This window comes from Ceratotherium simum, chromosome 9, assembly GCF_057802395.1.
Source record: "Ceratotherium simum simum isolate JZ-2026a chromosome 9, ASM5780239v1, whole genome shotgun sequence".
Taxonomy (NCBI): Eukaryota; Metazoa; Chordata; class Mammalia; order Perissodactyla; family Rhinocerotidae; genus Ceratotherium; species Ceratotherium simum.
Genome location: NC_141908.1, coordinates 43,772,663 through 43,792,586, shown reverse-complemented (window position 1 = coordinate 43,792,586; position 19,924 = coordinate 43,772,663). Strand labels below are relative to the sequence as shown.

Below are 19,924 nucleotides of genomic sequence, written 5' to 3'. Positions count from 1 at the left end.
TTAAATGAGTTTGATAGTTAGAATGGTGACTTACACATAGTATGTACTCAATACATGCTAATAGCATTGTTGTTCTCTCTAAGTGGGAAGAAATTGAATGTTGTCTTTTTGTTAGGTCAGTTTGCATAGACAGGAAGGGCAAAATTTGTAAAATGTGACTTGTAGACTGAGTTAAAGATGGGGATCTTATTAATAATAAAAGCTATATCTTGGGTCTTTTTTCTTTCTCAAACTGGAAGTTGTACACTTTCTCAGCTTGCTTCCCTTAAGGGTTAAACCATTGATCTTCATGGCATTAGGCTCACAGTACAAAGTTGCCAAAACTTCTTAATAAAAATCATCTGGATCTTCGATTAAAATGTTTCTTCTCAGAATCTTTTCTTGGAGATTTCTGATTCAATAAGCCTATGTTGGGTCCCAGGAAACTGTACTTTAATAAGTGCCTGAGGAAAAACTTTTTCTCTACCCTCTTATGTTCAGTCACTGAGAGTTGCAAATTAAACTGACAAAAGACAGATTAACAGGAGAAAAGGTTTATTTATCCATGCAACATGCATACAAGCAGGAGTGCTTAGTGATGAGTAACTCAATGGGGGTGGTTGGAATTTGGGACTTAGTACCTAACTTAGTAGAGGAAAGGGAGGGGGCAGAAAAGACTCCTAGGGAAAGAACACTTAGATTTCTTTAGGAAAGATAAATGTTTTTTTCTTAGGAGAACAAATGGGAGATAGGAAAGTTTATGATAATGTTTGTCTATACAAGTATGAGTGGTTTTTCTGTCTTCCTCCAGGCCATAAGACTCCCCGAGTGAGGGGATTTATAGTAGATTTACTCTTGGTCTTTCCTCTGGGAGAAGAAGGCACCTCGAAGAGGGAATTTATGGCAGTCCTCATTTCTCAGAAGTTTCTGCTTTTAGTCAGATAAGGGAAACTCTGAGAAGGCTCCTTTCTACATCTGTTGAATCTCAGTTGTATTTAGCCTAAAATAATCTTTATACTCACTCTGGAGTTCCAAGTGGTCCCAAGAAAACCTAGGAAATACAAACCTATGGCATCAGGTACTAAACTAAAATGCAACATGTTTTCTAGTTTTGATTTCACTAACATAAAAGACCTCAAGGATGTCATTTGCACTTCATTATCTTTTATTTTACTCAGATAATCATACTGGCCCTTTGTCATCAGCCAGTTGAGGAAAAATAGGTATGAAATACCTCTGAGTATTTTGAGAAGAGATAACAAATCCTATTGCAGCCAAACAATTTTCAGGTATAGTTTTGACTCTCCTTTTGGTGTTTGCAGTTTAGTTGTATCCTCCAAATGCATCCAGCCAGATTGATAACAATTTCTTGAATCCTTTGTACCACAGCACAATTTCCTCTTCCATAGTTTCTCTAACATTGCCCCAAACCTCTTTCTACCACTTTAGAGATGCTTTTAAAATAAACGTCTTTAGTGACTTCACTTGGAAGATGCATGCCATATGGAGAGTGAGCTCATAGAGAGCAGCCAGATCAGCTCATACCTCATATACCAGAGGGTGGTTGAATCCAATGTGAATAACAAGGCATGTCTTCTTTAACAGTGTGGACAGCTTTGTGAAGAGATAAATTGATTGTACTAGGTTTCTGTAATTCATAAAGCAGAAATACATCATGCATATTAGAAAAAAATTTTAGCCACTAACATAAAGATACAACCTTCTGTTTTCTATCTATCATATATTCCTGACTGTATTTCATCAAATTCTTGAGCTAAAGTTTTCACCATGGCTCTCTCATTTGATTTAAAATTTTATGACTATGAAGCATAAAATACAAATATATTAAAATATTTATTCAAAAATATGTTCCCAAACCAATAAGAAAGTTTGCAATTTAGATATTTTAAGCCCATTTACTGAATACTATGCATGTTTAATTGAAAACTGGTAAGATGATGTGGTTCCTGCCCTTCCAACCAATGTAATTCTGCTCCCCCAGCTCCACTAAAATAGAAAAAAGTAGAAATGACTTGTAATGAAAAGTACCTTATTTCCTCCATATGTTGCATCAGTTCTGATTATTGAGTACAGCCCTATGGCTCATTTGTATCCAGCGTTGTGAGTTCTGAGCAAGGAGCAATTAGACTCCAACAATGGGATTCCAGAACATAATGGACAATATGCCAGGTATTTAGCTTCAGTGTCTTCATTTCTATTCATATCTCTATGTACTGTGTGATTTTTCCTTAATTTAATTTTAGTGCCGTTATTGTATCTTCTGTTTAATTTTTTTATAGCTTGCTATAATTAAGCTTTTATTTGGAAGTCACTTTAAAACCACTGCGTCGTTGTCATGGAATTGTTGGTAATGTGTGATTACATTATGTTGTCTTTTGCCAGGACACTCTTGTAAATGAAGCATTATCCTCAGAGATTTTCTTGGCTGAAAATGTAAGTAATTAAAAATGTAAACAAATATTATCTGTTACATATGCTGCAATAATAAATACTTCAGTATAAAAGAAGTTAATGTCTCTTTTGGGATACAGTTTAATCCTGCTACAACATGTTTTGTAAATGGAAATATCTTACGTACTATGGCATGTAGATGCCCAGGGCTTTTATACATTCTTTTTTTGAGTATTTATGCATTTCTTAACAGGCATTAACAAGAATCTTTTAGTAATATTTGCAATTTAATAACAACGCCAGCTCTGGAGAAGTGAAAAATAGAATCACCCATCAAAAATTCCCAATTAATACCCAATATAAATGATAGTCTAGGAAAATGGGCACTCTTTGTCTATAGATTAATAAAAATTAATACATCCTGCTTGGAAGGCAATTTGGCAGTATATATCAAAAGCCTAAAATTGTGCATAACCTTTTACCCATTAATTGATTTCTTGAAAATTATCCTAAAAACCATTGAAATATACACAAAAGAGAGTGTACATGATTTTCATCATATTATTTTTAATATCAAAATATTATAAATAACCCAAGTATATATCTGTGGAGAATTGTAAAGTAGAATATGGTAAATCCATAAAATGGAATACTAAGCAGTTATTAAAAACCAAGTTGTAGAGGAAAAGTAAATGGCAGGATAACATAAAAGTTTATATTACATGGATAAGCAACAACAAATACAAATAGGCTTAACCAAAAATAGTTTTCCAATGATTATTCAGGTCCATTAAAAAGAAGTCATGATGGGTTCCACGTGACCAGTATCTATCGGAAATCTGTGATTTTGTCCACACTGAAGGAAACCACACACAAAAAATTGTTAGATCAACTAGTTGAATAGACTGATTTTTAAAGCAAATTGATGGCAATGTTTGGTATTATATAAACAGCTCAGACTTTTTTGAATCTTTCCTCAGCCTTTACATAGTGTACATGAAGCAATATATTGTACTAAAAATCTAGGCAATTAGATAGAAAATCAGATTTTTAAAAAGAGGTCAAATATTAGCAGGGAAATTTCTGTGAAGTGCTGAGAAACTGTATCTATCTTTTTCTGTACCAGGATGACTTTACCTAAATTTGGTTAAAAGGGAACCTGGTTTTTGACTTTGGCCAAGTGAGGAGATTATCAAATTCTTTTTCTTCAAAATAGCTATAATTTGGACAAAATTGACAAAAATAACTATTTCAGCATGTAAAATATTGACAATTGGCATAAAACTATCTGAGAAGTATTTATGCTTGAAAACCTGCTGAACTTTGGGTAATATTATTTTGACTCTATGGCATTCTGGCCGTGGAGTGGTGGGTGGTACCCATAGCCAGGAGAATTGTTACTGGACATGACTTCACAAAGGCAGGTGAAAAGGGGAAGGCCAATGACTCAGTGTAGTTAGCCTATGGTTGCCATTATAATTGGGCAAGCTTAATTCTACTGAGGTTGCATATGTGCTCAGTGGAGATTGGAGAAGCTTCAAGCTATTCACATACTCCTGGCCAATCCTGAGGCTGTGCAGGTGCCCATAGGATACTTGAAAGGGCTCAGACAAAAGGTAAAAACTGAAGCAGGTTCTAAATGTTCTAGCAACAAAAAAGAAATGGTAATTATGTGATGACATGGAGCTAATCATATAGTGGTAATCATTTTGCAATGTATAAGTGTATCAAATCAACATGTTGTACACCTTAAACTTACACAATGTTATATGTCAATTACATCTCAATAAAGCTGGGGAAAAAATGGCCTGGAATTTGGAAATGACACAGACCTATCAGTACAGGACAGCAGCCACACTGGCTAATAGTTGATTGATTAGTTTGAGATTCTCAGTAAGGATATATAAATATATATACACACATACACCCATTATATACATATATACATTATACATATACATATGTTAGAAATTCTGGAGTTGAAGAGTACAATAACCAAAATGAAAAACTCAGTAGAGAGCTCAACAGCAGATTCAAGATGGCAGAAAAAATAATCAGTGAACTTGAAGGTAGATCAAGGGAAATTATACAATCTGAAAAAAGATAGAAAAAAGAGTGAAGAAAAATGAGCAGTCTTAGAGATCTGTGGCTCAACATTAGATGTACCAGTGTACATGTATTCAGAATCCTAGAAGGAGAGAAGAGAGAGAAATGATAAAAAAAAATAATTAAAGAAATAATTACTAGAACTCCTCAAATTTGATGAAAAACATATCTATACATTCAAGAAGGTTAACAACCTCCAAGAAGGATAAGTGGAAGAGGTAAGATATATATACAATTAATGGCTAACTTCTCATCAGAAACAAGGAAGCCCAGAAAGCATGGAATGACATGTACAAAGTGCTGAAAGAAAAAACAAGGAAACAAAAACAAACAAAAAACTGACAATCTGGGCCGGCCCGGTGGTGCAAGCAGTTGGGTGCGTGCGCTCCGCTGCGGCAGCCCAGGGTTCGCCGGTTCGGATCCCGGGCACACACCAACACAGCGCTTGGCAAGACATGTTGTGGTGGCGTCCCATATAAAGTGGAGGAAGATGTGCATGGATGTTAGCCCAGGGCCAGTCTTCCTCAGCAAAAAAAAAAAAAGAGGAGGATTGGCAGATGTTAGCACACGGCTGATCTTCCTCACCAAAAAAAAAAAAAAACTGACAATCAAAAATTCTATATTCAGTAAAAATATCATTCAAAAATAAAGCTGAAGGTAGGATGGAGTAGACACACTGTTAACCACTCCTCCCTCTAGATACTGCTAAAAACTAGAAATTATATATAAAACAAACATAAGTAAAATCTGAAAAGTGTAGACAGTAAGGCACTTGCCTAGAAATCTCATGTCCCACAGACTAATGTAGTAGTGCCCCATATGATTGCTTCATATATCCCAGACTGAGTAACAAGGATGTCTACTCTCACCATTCTTATTCTACACAGTACTGAAAGTTCTAGCCACTGCAATAAGACAAGCAAACAAATAAAAGGCATACATAAAAGAAGAAATAAAACTGGCCTTATCTGCAGATGACATGATACTTTACATAGAAAATCCCAATGAATCTACAAAACAAAACAAAAAAACTCCTATGACTAATAAGTGGGTTCAGCAAGGTTGCAGGATACAAGAAAAACACATAAAAATTAATTACATTTTTGTGTACTAATAATGAACTTAAGGACCCTGAAATTAAAAACATAATACCATTTACAATTGCTCCAAAGAAAATGAAATATTTACGTATAAATCTAACATGTGTATGGAATCTGTATACTGATAATTACAATGCTTATGAAAAAAATCAAGAAAGCTCTAAATAAATGGAAAGATATACATGTTTCTGGATTGGATGACTCACATAGTTAAGATGTCAATACTCCCCAAATCACTCTATATGTTCCATGCAATTCCTATCAAAATTCCAGCAACAGCTTTTGTATACACAGATAAGCTTATACTAAAATTTATATGGAAAAGCATGGGCCAAGGAATAGACAAAGCAATATTGAAAAAGGATGAAGTGGGATGAATCACACTAAGTGATATTAAAGTTACATATATATTGATATATGGCTATAGTAATCATGACAGTGTGGTATTGGTGGATGGATATACACGTAGATCAACTGAACAGGATGGAGAACCAGGAAAAATCCACGGAAATATACCCAAGTGATTTTTTACAACGGTACAAAAGCAATTCACTTCAATGGAGACTGGTATCTATTTCAACAAATAGTGCTGGAGCAATTGGACATCCATTGGCAAAAAAACCCACAAAACATTGACCTAAACTTTACACTTTTTACAAAAAATTATCTCAAAATATATATATGCAAAATGAAAAACTATAATCCTTTAGGAAAAAAAGGAGAAAATTTCGGTATCTAGGGGTAGGCAAAGAGTTCCTAGACTTGACATCAAAAGCACTATCCATAAAAAGAAACAATAATAAATTGGACCTCATCAAAATTGCTCTCTGAAAAACTGTCTAGAGGATAAGAAGACAACTGTAGATTGGGTGAAAATATTTGCAAACCACTCTGGATAATAGTTTCACAACTTATAAAACTAAGTGTGCAATTACCATGAGCCTGAAAAATTGCGCTTTTGGGTATGTATCTCACAGGCATGAAAACCTATGCTCACACTAACACCTGTACATGAAAGTTCATAGCAGTTTCATTCATATAAGCCCCAAACTGAAAACAACCCAGGAGTTTTTCAATGGGTGAATAGTTAAACAAACCGAGGTACAGTTACACTACCATGGAATACTACTCAGCAATAAAAAAGAATGAACTATAGATACATGCCACAACATGGTTGAATCTCTGGGAAATTGTGCTGAATAAAAAAGCCAATTCCAAAATGTTACATAGTAGATGATTCCATTTATATAACACTTTGAAAAGACAAAATTTCAGAAATGGAGAACAGATTCATGGTTGCCAGGGGTTAGTACACGATGGAACGTGAAAGGGAATTGGGTGTGGTTATAAAATGGTAACATAAAGGATCCTTTGGTGATGAAACTATTCTGTATCTTGACTGTGTTGTTTAACACACAAACTGACACGTGTGATAAAATTGTATAGAACTAAATACACACACATACAAACACATACCAATGAGTACAATTAAAATTGAGGGAATCTGAATAAGATAGGTGGACTGTATCAATGCCAATGTTCTAGTTGTAATATTGTAATATACTTTTGTAAGATGTTATTATTGCTGGAAATTACACAAAGGGTATAGGAATCTCTTTGTATTATTTTTTACAACTGCATGTGAATCTACAATGATCTGAAATAAAAAGTTTAATTTAAAAAAATAATTATATTACAACCAAGTGCAGTTTATTCCAGTGATGCAAAGCCGGTTCAATATTCAAAACCATCAATGAAATCCTCCATATCAGCAGACTGAAAAAATAAAATCACATGATCATATCAATTAAGGGAGAAAAAGCCCTTAATTAAATCCATGACCTGTTCATGATAAAACCTCTCAACAAACTAGTAATAGAAGGGAACTTCATAAAACTAATAAAGGACATCTAAAAACACCCAGAGCTAACACTACACTGAGTGGTGAAAGACAAAATGCTTTCTTCCTATAATTGTAAACAAGGCAAGAATGTCCACTTTTTCATCACTTCTATTCAACATTGTGCTAGAGGTTCTAGCTAGTACAGTGAAGCAAGAAAAAATAAAATATTAAAGACATTCAAATGTTTTAAAGGAAACAATAAAACTGTCTTTATTGCAGATGAAGTTATCTGGTATGTATAAACTCTCAAAAAATTCACAGAAATCTGTTATATTTATATATGTTAATGAAAAATCTGAAAAAAAATAAGAAAACATTTTCATTCACAAAAGCATCAAAAAGAACAAAATACTTAGGAGTACATTTAATAAAAATGTTCAAGACGTGTATTAGAAATTATAAAACATTGCTGAGAGAAATTAAAAGAGATTCATATAAATAAAGAGATAGTCCATGTTCATGGATTAAAGTTTCAATATTATCAGGATGGCAATTCTCCCTAAATTGATCTCTAAATTCATTGTAATCCCTATTACATGCTAGCAAGGTTTTTTGGTAGAAATTGTCAAGCTGATCCTAAAAATTTTTTGGAAAATAAAGTACCTGGAGTAGTCAATACGAGTTTTAAAAAGAAAAAAATTGTTGGAAGACGTACAATGCTTTGTTTAAAAGCTTATTGAGTCCACAGCAGTCAGGACAGAGTGGTACTGGCATAAAGATAGAGAGACAGATCAATGGAACAGAGTTGCAAGTTCACGAGTAAATCCTTACAGCTAAGTTCAATTGATTTTCAATAAACACAAGTCAATGGGGAAAGGTTAGCTTTTTCAAAAAACGATGCTGGGACAATTAGATGTGTACATGCCAAAAAAAACCCCACAAAACTTAGACTTTATCTTTATCTTATACCATATGCAAAAATTAACTCAAAATGGACCTTAGCCGTAAATGTAAGAGAAAAAACTACAAAACTTCTAGAGAAACACAGGAGAACCGTGACCTTGGGTTGAATAAAGAGTTCTTAGACGTGATGCCAAAAGCATGATCAATACAGAAAAAAATGAGATATTGGACGCCACCAAAGTTAAAACTTGGTGCTTCCAAAGACACGATGTGAAAAACTAACATAAGCCGCAAACTAGGAGAAAATTTGGCAAGTCATATATCTGGTAAAGGAATTGTATTTCGAATATAAAAGAACTTGAACAACTCAAAACAAGACATACAACCCAATTTTTAAAAAGGCAAGAGATATTAATAGAAATTACACCAAAGAAAACAGATGAATAGCTTACTCTACATCTAAAGATGCTCAACATTATTGTCGTTAGGGAAATGTGAAGTAAAATCATGAGAGACCACTACACATCCACTCAAATGGCGGTAATCAAAGAGAGAGGCAATACCAAGTAGTGGTGAAGATGTGGAGAAACTGGAATCCTTACGCATTGCTGGTAGGAATGTAAAATGTTACAGGCACTTTAGAAAACATTTAGGCTGTATCTTAAAAAATTAAACATAAACTTACCATATAAACCAAGAATTCCTTTCCTAGGAATTTATCTAAGAGAAATCAAAACATATTCTCACACAAAGACATGTACACAAATGTTCACAGCAACATTATTCAAAATAGTCGAAGTGCAGAAAAAATTCAGGAGTCCCTTAGCTGGTAAATTGGTAAACAAATTGTGGTATATCCATACAACGCAACACTATTTCGCAATTAAAAAGAATGAGCTACTGATACACGGATGTCGAAAACATTATGCTCAGTAAAAGGAGCCAGAGGCAAAAGACTGCATATTATGATTCGTTATTTGAAATGTCTAGAAAAGGCATGTTTATAGAGATAGCAGGCACATCAGTGGACTTGAGAGTGAGAAGAGGGATAAACTGTGAAAGGGCACAGGAAATTTTTTGGGTTGATGGAAATGTTCTAAAACTGCATCGTGGTGATGTTTTCACATCTTCAAAACAATCTGCCAACATCATTGACTTATGCATTTACAAAGGGTGACTATTATGTCAATTATTTATCTCAATAAATCTGTTCAAAAATAAACATTGATTTCATTACATGTAGCACGTATTTTATTTTAACAAATGTACAATAGACAATTGAAAAAGCCTAAATCCTTCAGTCAACACTTGTATGATCTAGAATTTTGATGACTTCTCGTTCATTTTGTTTTGTTTCCTATATCTTGTGATGCACATCATTTATGTCATTGTTTTAAAGTGAACAGATTCATTTGATAAGTGCATAATATGTTCAGTAAAACAATTTTAGAAAACAAATTTTACATTCTTTTCTTCAAACTGCATTCTTATACAACACTTTGATTCTATCATTTTTAGAAACGTAGTTCACACTCCAGTGTTTCCTGATGCTTCGGTGGTTCTTTGAGCAGGTGAACACGCAGATGTAGAGCTATCTTTACCAGGAAACATTTGTTTAATGTCCACCTGTGCACATTATATTAAATACTTAATTTAGTCATTTTGTATTTTGCATTCTTGTAGGTAAAAACAATGCTGTAACAGTACTTTCTCATGCAATGTTCTAAAATCGTAAATTAGAAGAGGTCTCAACAATGACAATGTTAGGGTACTGCCAGATGCAGAGCTAGAGAATGAGAATCAGCTAGAGAAAGCTCTGAAATCAAAGATACATTGCATGTTTTATGTGTGACTAGGATTAAATTCTGTCTTCTGGTCTTTAACATCCAGCTCAGTTTATTCCTTTTCTCTCTGACTTAATGTACACACTTTTAATATCAGATCATCACATAAAAGCCCTTTTTATGCATCTCTCGGGTACCTAATGGCATGCAGAACTGGTTAAACATATGTGGTCTTTGACCTTAAAGCAAATAGTTTAAAAGAAGTAAAACTATATGAAAGGCATTTGAACAACTAAATACATATGATTCTAATGCCTTACTTCTTAAAAATATGCTTGTCATTAATATTTTATGACAATGATAATGAGCATTCACACAACATTGAGTCATTTCACTTCACATTAATCTTTACTCACTTTTAAAGCTCCATATAAGAATTTCTCAGCCTTTATTTTAAAGAGATATGAAGAAAAGTGAGGGATATCACAAAGTAATTTATATAGGGAGTTTAAAAGTTAGGCTTCCTTTTTTTTTTTTTTTTTTTTTTGGTTAGTTTTGAATTTTTGTTTTTCAGTCTTGGAGAAGAAGGCCGAGCAGATTTAACAGCCGTGCCAAATTCCCTGGTGACTCCACTAGTGTTGGAAGTCTTGTTTCTTTGTTGAATATGTGGGAGTTCACTGATCAAGCAATGACTCACACAAAGGAAGAGGAGAAAAAGAAAACCTAGTGGGACAGAGGAGTTAGCAATCATTCTGTGGTCATCTTCTCCATTGCAGAAAAATATGCAAATTGCTGCCATTAATTAAATCCCTGTCATATGAAGCCAAAGTGCCTTCAAATAGAGCCTAACAGAAGTGAAGAATTGCAATGAAAGGAACATATGTTAAACATATAGATCATTCTATCTCGAGTTTTCCAGTTGCAAAACCAATTGATACTTTTAAAGAGTTATAGGACTCTCAGCTGGCATCTGTGATTGCTGTTCCAAAGCATAAAAAGAAGCAAAAGGAGGGCATTACTAATCAGAAAAAACTTGTTGTTTTTAAATGAAGAGAAATAGAGAAACATATCAACAGAGTACACTCAGGCACTTAAATTGTGTTTATTCAATATTACAAATGCTTAGATTAAATTAAGAGAAAGAGGCTAAAACACAATAATAAAAGTGTCTCATATTTGTATACCACTTTTTATACAGAGTGGGGACTTAATAAAAAATGAGATCTCTTTCCTAAATCAGCAGGAAGAATTTCTGAAGGAGGTAGACTTGCAGTCCTTATTAATTCAAAATTGCTGTATTTTTTTAGGCTCAGACCATGTATCAGACATTAGCTCTCCTATTCTCTATTCCCTTTCTTCCTTCCTCTCTGCTCTGTGGATGATAAGGGTATCAAATCAATAGCTGTGTAGAAGAAGCAGATATAACATTCCCAGAGACACTGGAGACGGGGAATAGAAGCAACAATTCATTTTTCTGTCTCGGTTGAGATTGTATTTATACCACCTGCTATGCCTGTGGGAATGGAATCTATAGGAGTGTCTTTAGACACAAACTTTCTCTTAGTGTCTTTCCTTTCTCTATTCAGTGTGATAGGATTTTTTTTTTTTTCTGGGATGAGTAGCCCATGGCACTTGGCTGAAGAGATGAGACTTCAATGAGATATAGGAGACAAAGAGTGACAAATTAAAATGACAAGGCTGTCTTATAAGATTGTGATCCAGAGAAATGAAGTATTTCTGGCCCAGTCAATGTAGACAGCATTATGCTATGTGGTAATAGATTGCAAGGCCTGGGCAGCCTGTACACGTCTTAGAGATAACTGAATTTGTCACTATCAACACTCTCCCAAAATGTGTCTTTCCTGGCTTTTGAGAATAGGAGTGTGAACAAAGGTATTCATATAAGTCAAATATTTAGGGATACTTTATTTTTTATTTAAAAAAACTCTTAAAAAGTAAATTTTAATAATATGTTAGTCATTGGCATGATGTTAATCCAAGGAGAAGCCTTAAAATAGATAACTGATAGCCCCGAAAGTGATGGGGAACTTTGGCATTGCGTCTGTTGAATGTGTTGTTATATCTATTCCCTCATAAATCTAAGTGGTGGTTGACCACACACTCTCTCCTGAGCTTCAGTCCTGCCTGCCGGATGTCTTTACCTGGTGTCAACATCATTACTCCAAATTTAACAAGCATTAAGTAAAATTTGTAGACTTTCTTTAAAAAAAATCAGTGGAAATGCAATTGCACATTATTAGAAAAAAGTTTAAGTTTAATCTGCATTCAGCTACTTGGTATGAAATGGGGAAGGGAAAGAGAGCAGAGGATTGTAAGCATGCTTGAGCAGGAGAAAATTTGGAGTCATCTCTAATATGCCCTTCTTTGTCATCTCCTACGTGTGACTTGGTAAGACAACTTTTTGCAATGTTTCTTACAAACATTTTTCCCCTTTCCAATCTTTCTGCCTCCCTCCTAACCCAGGTCCTCATTTCTTTCCAAAGTGAGAAATATAAATCATTCAGGGACTCTAATCATGTTATAAATACTTTCTGTGGAACACTGAGAATACAGAAGAGGTTAATCTTTTTCCTTTCATCAAAGTTCCTCTCGATGATTGTGGCCAATTATATTATGTTAAGGAATTGGGGCCAACCGTAGTAGGTTGTATTTATTGTATGTTTTGGAAATAGTCTAACATTTCTTGGGGATTCAAGCCAAGAAAAAGTTAGCCCCTCATAAAGTAGTGAATGTTTGCAGTTGTGGATGGCTGTGTTTTTCATCTTTTGGCTGGTCACAGATTTTTTAGTTCTTTCTAGGTTACTGATGCAGTCACTACAAAAACTGGAGGATGGTGTGCTTTATTCAAAGCTATGTGATGGTTGTAAAATAGTAAGATTGTCCTATGTGTGTCTTCACTTAAATGTCATTCTCATTTTCCCCAGTTAGGCTATACATTTCTTTTTTTCATTTATATAGTATGAGGAGTATTTTAGATGATTTCTATTCTGCAAAATCAAATACTAAAAACTTTAGATAATTAGTAAAAAAGTTGAATAAATGAGTGATGTCAAACTTGATTGTTGCAGAAATCTTAGACCCCCCCAAAATTCAGGGATCTGAGGGCATTTCTTTTATCAGAGTGGGTTGTAACAATAGCCCTTTGGATGCAAAAGGGTTTGAGTGGAGCAGTGTTTTGTAATTCAGAAATACAAAAGAAAAGTTGAGATGGAGATATCATTCTTGGGAATAAGAGAGTCCCTTGTGCTGAATCAGGAAAGTTTCCATACATACAGTAGTCTTCCCTTATCTGCAGGGGATACCTTCCCAGACCCTCAATGGATGCTTGAAAACAAGGATAGTACTGAACCCTATACATACTATGTTTCTTCCTGTGCTGTACATACATAACTATGATAAAGTTTAACTTGTAAATTAGGCACAGTAGGAAATTAACAACAATAACTAATAATAAAATAGAACAATTATAACAATATACTGTAATAAAAGTTACCATAGATTTTAGCAACCTCAGTCTAAGATTTTTTTTTCCTTATTAAGTCGAGAACTTTTCACCTTTTCCCTTAAAGGAAGCACTTTATGACTTCTCTGGCATATCAGAATTGCCAGCATCACTGCTCATGCACTTTGGGGACATTGTTAAGTAAAATAAGGGTTACTTGAACGCAAGCACTGTGGTACCCTGACCGTTGATCTGATAACTGAGAGGGCTACTACGTGACTAATGGGCAGGTAGCGTATACAGTGTGGATATGCTGGACAAAGGGATGATTCACATCCCCAGCAGGACAGAGCAACACAGCGTAAGATTTCATCACACTACTCAGAATGGTGCTCAATTTAAAACTTATGAATTGTTTATTTCCCGAATTATCCATTTAATACTTTCTGACCGTGCAACCATGGGTAACTAAAACTGTGGAAAGCGAAACCACGAATAAGGGGGGACTACTGTATTCCCATAACATGAGGAAATGGAACATCTCTCAAAGTCCCCATTCTCACCCAATTGTCTTATTTTTTAAAAATTTAGATTGCTTTACTCAGTTTCCATTTTTGGATTTTCCCAATGTGTTAAATAGAGGAAAATAAAAGATAAATCATAAAATGTCAAAAAAAATTTAAAACACTGATATAAAATGCAAGACCCAAACGTGGCTTACTTCTCAGATCCACGCAGGTAAGAATCAATAAACTCTCTTTTGTAAACTTAGCATTTTTGAATTATATATTGCTCAATATACAATTTTTCCTCTAAAGCCAATGGAAAGAAAATGGTGACTTACTTCAACATCAAAGATAACACTATCTAAATGAGCTCAATGATGGTCTTAGTAGACTGAATTGGATTTAAGATGAATAAATAATTTCGATAAATTGACTTAATTAGATTGTGCTTAAGTGTGCAAGTAGTCTATTTGCTGAAGTGATGTACAATAACTTGTTCAAGAAGTGCTGGTGTATAATTGCCTGAAGTCAGAAGACAAAAGAGAGAAAAAGCTGAAAATCCATTATGTTCGTGTTAACAGCCTAACTAAACTAATTAACTGCTATCTGAATTTTCACACCTCTATTTCATGATCTTCTTGCCTCAAACCTCCAAGCCTCAAAAGCAACAAACAAAAAAGCATTTGAAAGAGAACAGTACCAAATATAATGCAAAGTATCCCATTTTGAATATCAGTTACTCTTATTTTCTCCACCCACGTGTTTACATTGTCTGACCAACAACCTTGTCATGTATACTCTCTATATAATTTATGTATCCAAATCAATTATGTGCACACAAATAAAATAATAACATATTTTCTGTACAGCTATCAACTTATTCTGTGTCATGTGTATAGCTACTTTTAAATTTAATACCGAGAACTAGAATTCCTAATATTATAGAGAAGTTTGGAAGATCTGCAAATTCAAACTTTTAAAATAATTAAATAAAAAATTTCAAATCACTTAGCAATACCCAGATCTCCAAATTTGTTACATTATATTGAAAATGTCTAAAAAGGTTTCTTCAGTTTCTATCTGGATTTGAATATATAAACTCTTAGTTACAGCTAAAATCAATTTATCCACACACCTTCACTAACTGGGATCTGCTATTTTACATTTGATTTTTAAAGAAAGAGACATACGAAAAGGAAACAAGTTTTCTTAATTAAAAACTTATGCTTACGTAACAGGAAAGTGAACAACGGCAAACAGAAATCAAAGACAAACTGTTATGTTGAACCATATGAAATCTCCAACAATTGACTTTTTTGTCTTACATAAACAGTTATTTAATGTGGGTCAACCAGATTTTATTCTGGTTTAAATAAGAATTCCTCATTTCCTATACATTCCAGTTAATGGAGGCATTATAATATAATGAAAGATCTCCCAAATGCCTTCTAATTTTCATTATTATTTAATGTCAAGATGCCAATTTTACCTTTGAAAATTTGAAAAGTATAGCCTATAATACATCCTTATCACCAAATAACAGTCTTATATGTCACTATAATAAAATGTTGTTTATTGAAGGTGCAATTATTCTTATAGTATATTATATTATTCTCTTGTAGAAGATACTCTGCTGTTGCTCAACAGATGGTTTCATAGATATGTATTTTATTGTGATTTACTTTGCATAATGTAATTTAGTTCAATTTTGTTTACAAGAAGAGATGATATTGATAGTGATAGTATTTTACATTTCAATAAATATATTTGTGTTCAATTATTTTATATAGTATAATAATTATATCATGTGTAAAATACATAATAAATCATAATATTTTTACATTATTTCTTTATAGTTTCTGAGACACTTTAATTTACAGAGTCCTAAACAAAACAAAACTACATGAACAGTCTTCTTATTTTTCTTAATAAAACTTCGTCTTTCTTGATGACTTTTCATCCATGATTCGTGAATAACAATGAATCTGAAATTCCATGATCAATTTAAATAAGTTAAGGGCTCACAAACCACAAACCATGTTATATTCTAAGAGTTGAATCTGCTACTAGTCAGTGTCATATTCATGAACTGAAATCCTTGAGAATGATCAGACCCTAATTTCTTGTATTGCTATCCATCTTTCATGGATAGTGTGCAGATTGTCTGGCTAATTTCTACAGTTGAGTTCTGACTGTGAAGTGGCATTGAAGTTCAGCAGGACACGTTTTCTGTATATATTGGTGGCTGGTCTTGCAATTGGTAAGAACACTCAGCTAATGAATCCAAGGTCATTAGTTCACTACTGTGTGGACTCGTTTGCTTTGTTGTATTCAAGTGTTATGGATCACACCTCTCATCACAGGTAAATTTCTTGTGCATATATGTTACTTGTCACAAAAGAGGTCCATATGATGGTGTTCAGAAGGATCAAAGCAAATCCATATGCACAGTTGGGAAAATCACTCAAAGTGCGTGTTCACTTGAGACTGAGTCGACATATTTTTTTTTTCCCTTTTTTGAGGAAGATTGGCCCCTGGCTATCACCTATTGCCAATCTTTGTCCTTTTTTTCTCCAGTGCCAGTAGGTAGTTGTATGTCATAGTTGTGCATCCTTCTAGTTGCTTTCTGTGGGATGCTACCTCAGCATGGCTTGACGAGTGGTGCGTAGGTCCACACCCAGGATCCGAACCGGCAAATTCCGCAGAAGCAAAGGGCACGAGCTTAACCACTAAGCTGCTGGGTAGCCCCTGAGTCAACATCTTCTTCACCTAGAATTCCGGTTGTTCTATGTTCTCTGTTCATGTGTCCTCCATACTCTCCTCCATTCCTCACAGCAGGATAAGGATGACACTCTTCAAATTTGAGGGAGAGAACCCCTTACTAATCATGTCCTACCACCCTGCTACATCCACGGTATAGCTAACACTCAGAGTCACTGTCACAAATCCTGTTCTTCCAACCTCTATGTGTGGATTTGAGTTTTAAGATCATTAAGAACACAAAATTTCTCAAATCAAGAGTCATAAACTCCACAAACCTAGGAAATTCTTATACATTATGAAAGAAATTGTAAGAGTCAAAAAAGAATTTTTTTTTTTTGGTGAGGAAGACAGCCCCTGAGCTAACATCTGTTGCCAATCCTTTCTTTTTGCTGAGGAAGATTCCCCTAAGCTAACATCTGTGCCCATTTTCCTCCATTTTTGTATGTGGGTCACTGCCACAGCATGGCTTGTTGAGTGGTGCGTTGGTCCGTGCCCAGGATTCAAACCTGTGAACTCCGGGCTGCCGAAGCAGAACACGCAAACTTAACCACTATATCACCGGGCCAGCCCCAGAAATTTTTTTCTAGTTATTTATAAAGTCATTTTATAAAGCTGTGCTTGTTATAACCATCCAGTCCTCCTAGCCTTTAAGACATAATCTCAAGTAATATACATATTTTTAGAACTTAGAAATATTTATTTTTTTAAAATGTAAACAGAAAAGTAACCAACAACATGAAGGAAGATATTTTATAGAGTTTAGAACTAATATTCACTCCACTGGATTTTAATTTCTAACAAATTAATGCTTTGCCTATAAGTATTTATGTTCTTTAAATGTTAATAAAATTTTAAAAAGCAGTCACTGGTTAGTGCTAGAATGGAAGCCTCCAAATATAAAGACTTCGAATAGCTGCAGAGCCAAATTCTAGTACATAAATAAGGCAGAGAATATTTACAAATAAAATTTCCAAGGTCTAAAAGTAAGGGAATTAACACAATATCAACCTGGTACGTCAATCTTGAAACTTCCACGTAAATGTCAAAAGTGATATTATGAGCAAATAGGATAATATCCTTGCGATATTGAAGTGCAGAAGGATTTCTTATACACACTCCAAAAATACAAAACAGGAGTGTAGTTTACACCAATTAAAGAACTCCTGTAAAAAAAGAAAAAGATAGGAAGCAAACTAGAAAAATGGGCAAGTAGAGCATTGCCACCAGTAAAGAGAGAAATGTAAATTTAAATAGCAATACTCTACCTGTAGTAAAGCGTTACTGTACTCAGTGAAATTTAATATGCAGATATCTCTACCATATGACTCTATGGTATGAGATCAGTCTGAGAATGTACGCCCTCCAGAGAAACTCTTGCTTAGATTCATAGGGGGATATGTACATAGGTGCTTATTTCAACATTGTGTGTGTGTATGTGTGTGTGTGTGTGTGAGTTGGAAGCAATCTAAGAGTCCATCAATAGGGAGATGGGTAAGTAAACGTGTAGATGTGCATGATGAAATACTACACAGCAGTCAGAAGCAATAAACTAGAAGTACATAGTGGAAGATGAATTCTTAAAAGTTACAGCTGAGTGAAAAAGGTAAAACAAATAAAAACACAAAACCAGCAAAGTGAAAACAAGGACTATGGTATAATAGGTATTACGTAAGAGTAAAAATCCCAATATACACAAAATGGTCTTTTTAAGGATTCTTATAAATCTTACAAATCTACTTTCATGTTAGAGTGAGTACTTATTGGGAAGAGGAAAAGGGAAAGAAAGATGGGGACAAGGAGGCGGAGTCAAGATGGCGGCGTAGGCAGACTCTGAACTCACCTCCTCCCGTGGACACAGCCAATTTACAACTACTCGTGGAAAAATTACCCCTGAGACAGAACTGAAAACTGGATAAGAGGAACTCCTGCAACAACGGACAATCCTAACTGAGGTGGAAGAGGCAGAGACTCCCTTCTGGAGAGGAAAACGCCACCTTCACAAGCCGCCAGCTTCACGGCTGCCGGGAGCAGCTCACAGGTACGCAGCCTCCCTGGAGGCGCGGGGTCCTGAGCCCGGGAGCGCCCCCGCTGTGGGCATTTTGTGGACCCAGCACAATCGACACCAGCGGCATAATATCTGACTTTGCCTGCTACTAAAGCATTGGGTAGCACCCCCAGAAAACCCGGTTCACAAAGAAACTAAAACTGGCTCTTAAAGGGCCCACGCGCAAACTCACCCGTTCCAGAAAGCATCCTAAAATCACCAGAAAGAAAGGTACACAGTGCTTCGGTGACAAGAGACTCACCTAATAGGCCCTGAGTGCATCACGGTGAGGGGTGAGACCTCTCCAGGGACTGGGACATTGGCGGCGGCCATTGTTGTGGCCTGGTGTGAGCGTGCTGACACAGACGCCATTGGAGTTCTCCCTGAGACCTGCTAGCCCAGGGTCTGCTCCACCCGCTAGAGCACCAATTTAATCCAGCTCAGCCAGGGCAGGCAGCCCACCCTAGAGACTGGCGCCACCCAACAACAAGCCCTCAGGCAACGTGTGTGCCTGCATAGATTGGTGACTGGATTCTCTGCAGCCTGGCAACTGAGCTGACTTGAGCGGGGCAGGGTGTGCACAAGGAGCGGGTGGAGAGTGTGGGGTGGTGGTGGAGTGTGTGGGACTCCCGCCGTGGAGAGACTGGGTCCACTTGGGGAGGTCGGGGCACTCACACGGGGCAGGACTGTGTTGACTGTGTGTGTGGACCTGTGGGCAACAGGGCTTGTCAGCTGCAGAAGACTTGTGCTTCTCAAAGACCCACATAGGAGGTTTGCCCCACCTTCCAAAGCCTGAAACAATTGGGTGCTCCTGTGCCTGAGGGCAGCCCCACCCAGCTGCAATCCCCAGAGAGCTGACAAGAGACCTAATAGGCTAGAGGTTTACAGCAATTGTAAGGCCCTGAGCCTAACAACCTGCCACACTGGGGGCCTACTCACTTAAAAGAAATACTGCAACACAAAGGTGGTATTAGAACTTACAGCCAACTGTACTGGGGCTCCCCACACCTGATAAAGAGAC

General features: G+C 35.6%; 1 long non-coding RNA gene across 1 annotated transcript; it reads right to left on the bottom strand.

Annotated features, from left to right (window-relative positions):
- Nucleotides 1-705: 705 nt before the first annotated feature.
- Nucleotides 706-19,296, bottom strand: LOC147916286 (uncharacterized). The gene is made up of 3 exons (XR_015553102.1): nucleotides 19,166-19,296; nucleotides 2,029-2,425; nucleotides 706-1,627 (listed from the first exon to the last, which is right to left on the bottom strand). It is a non-coding gene; the product is annotated as an uncharacterized LOC147916286 (long non-coding RNA).
- Nucleotides 19,297-19,924: the final 628 nt, after the last annotated feature.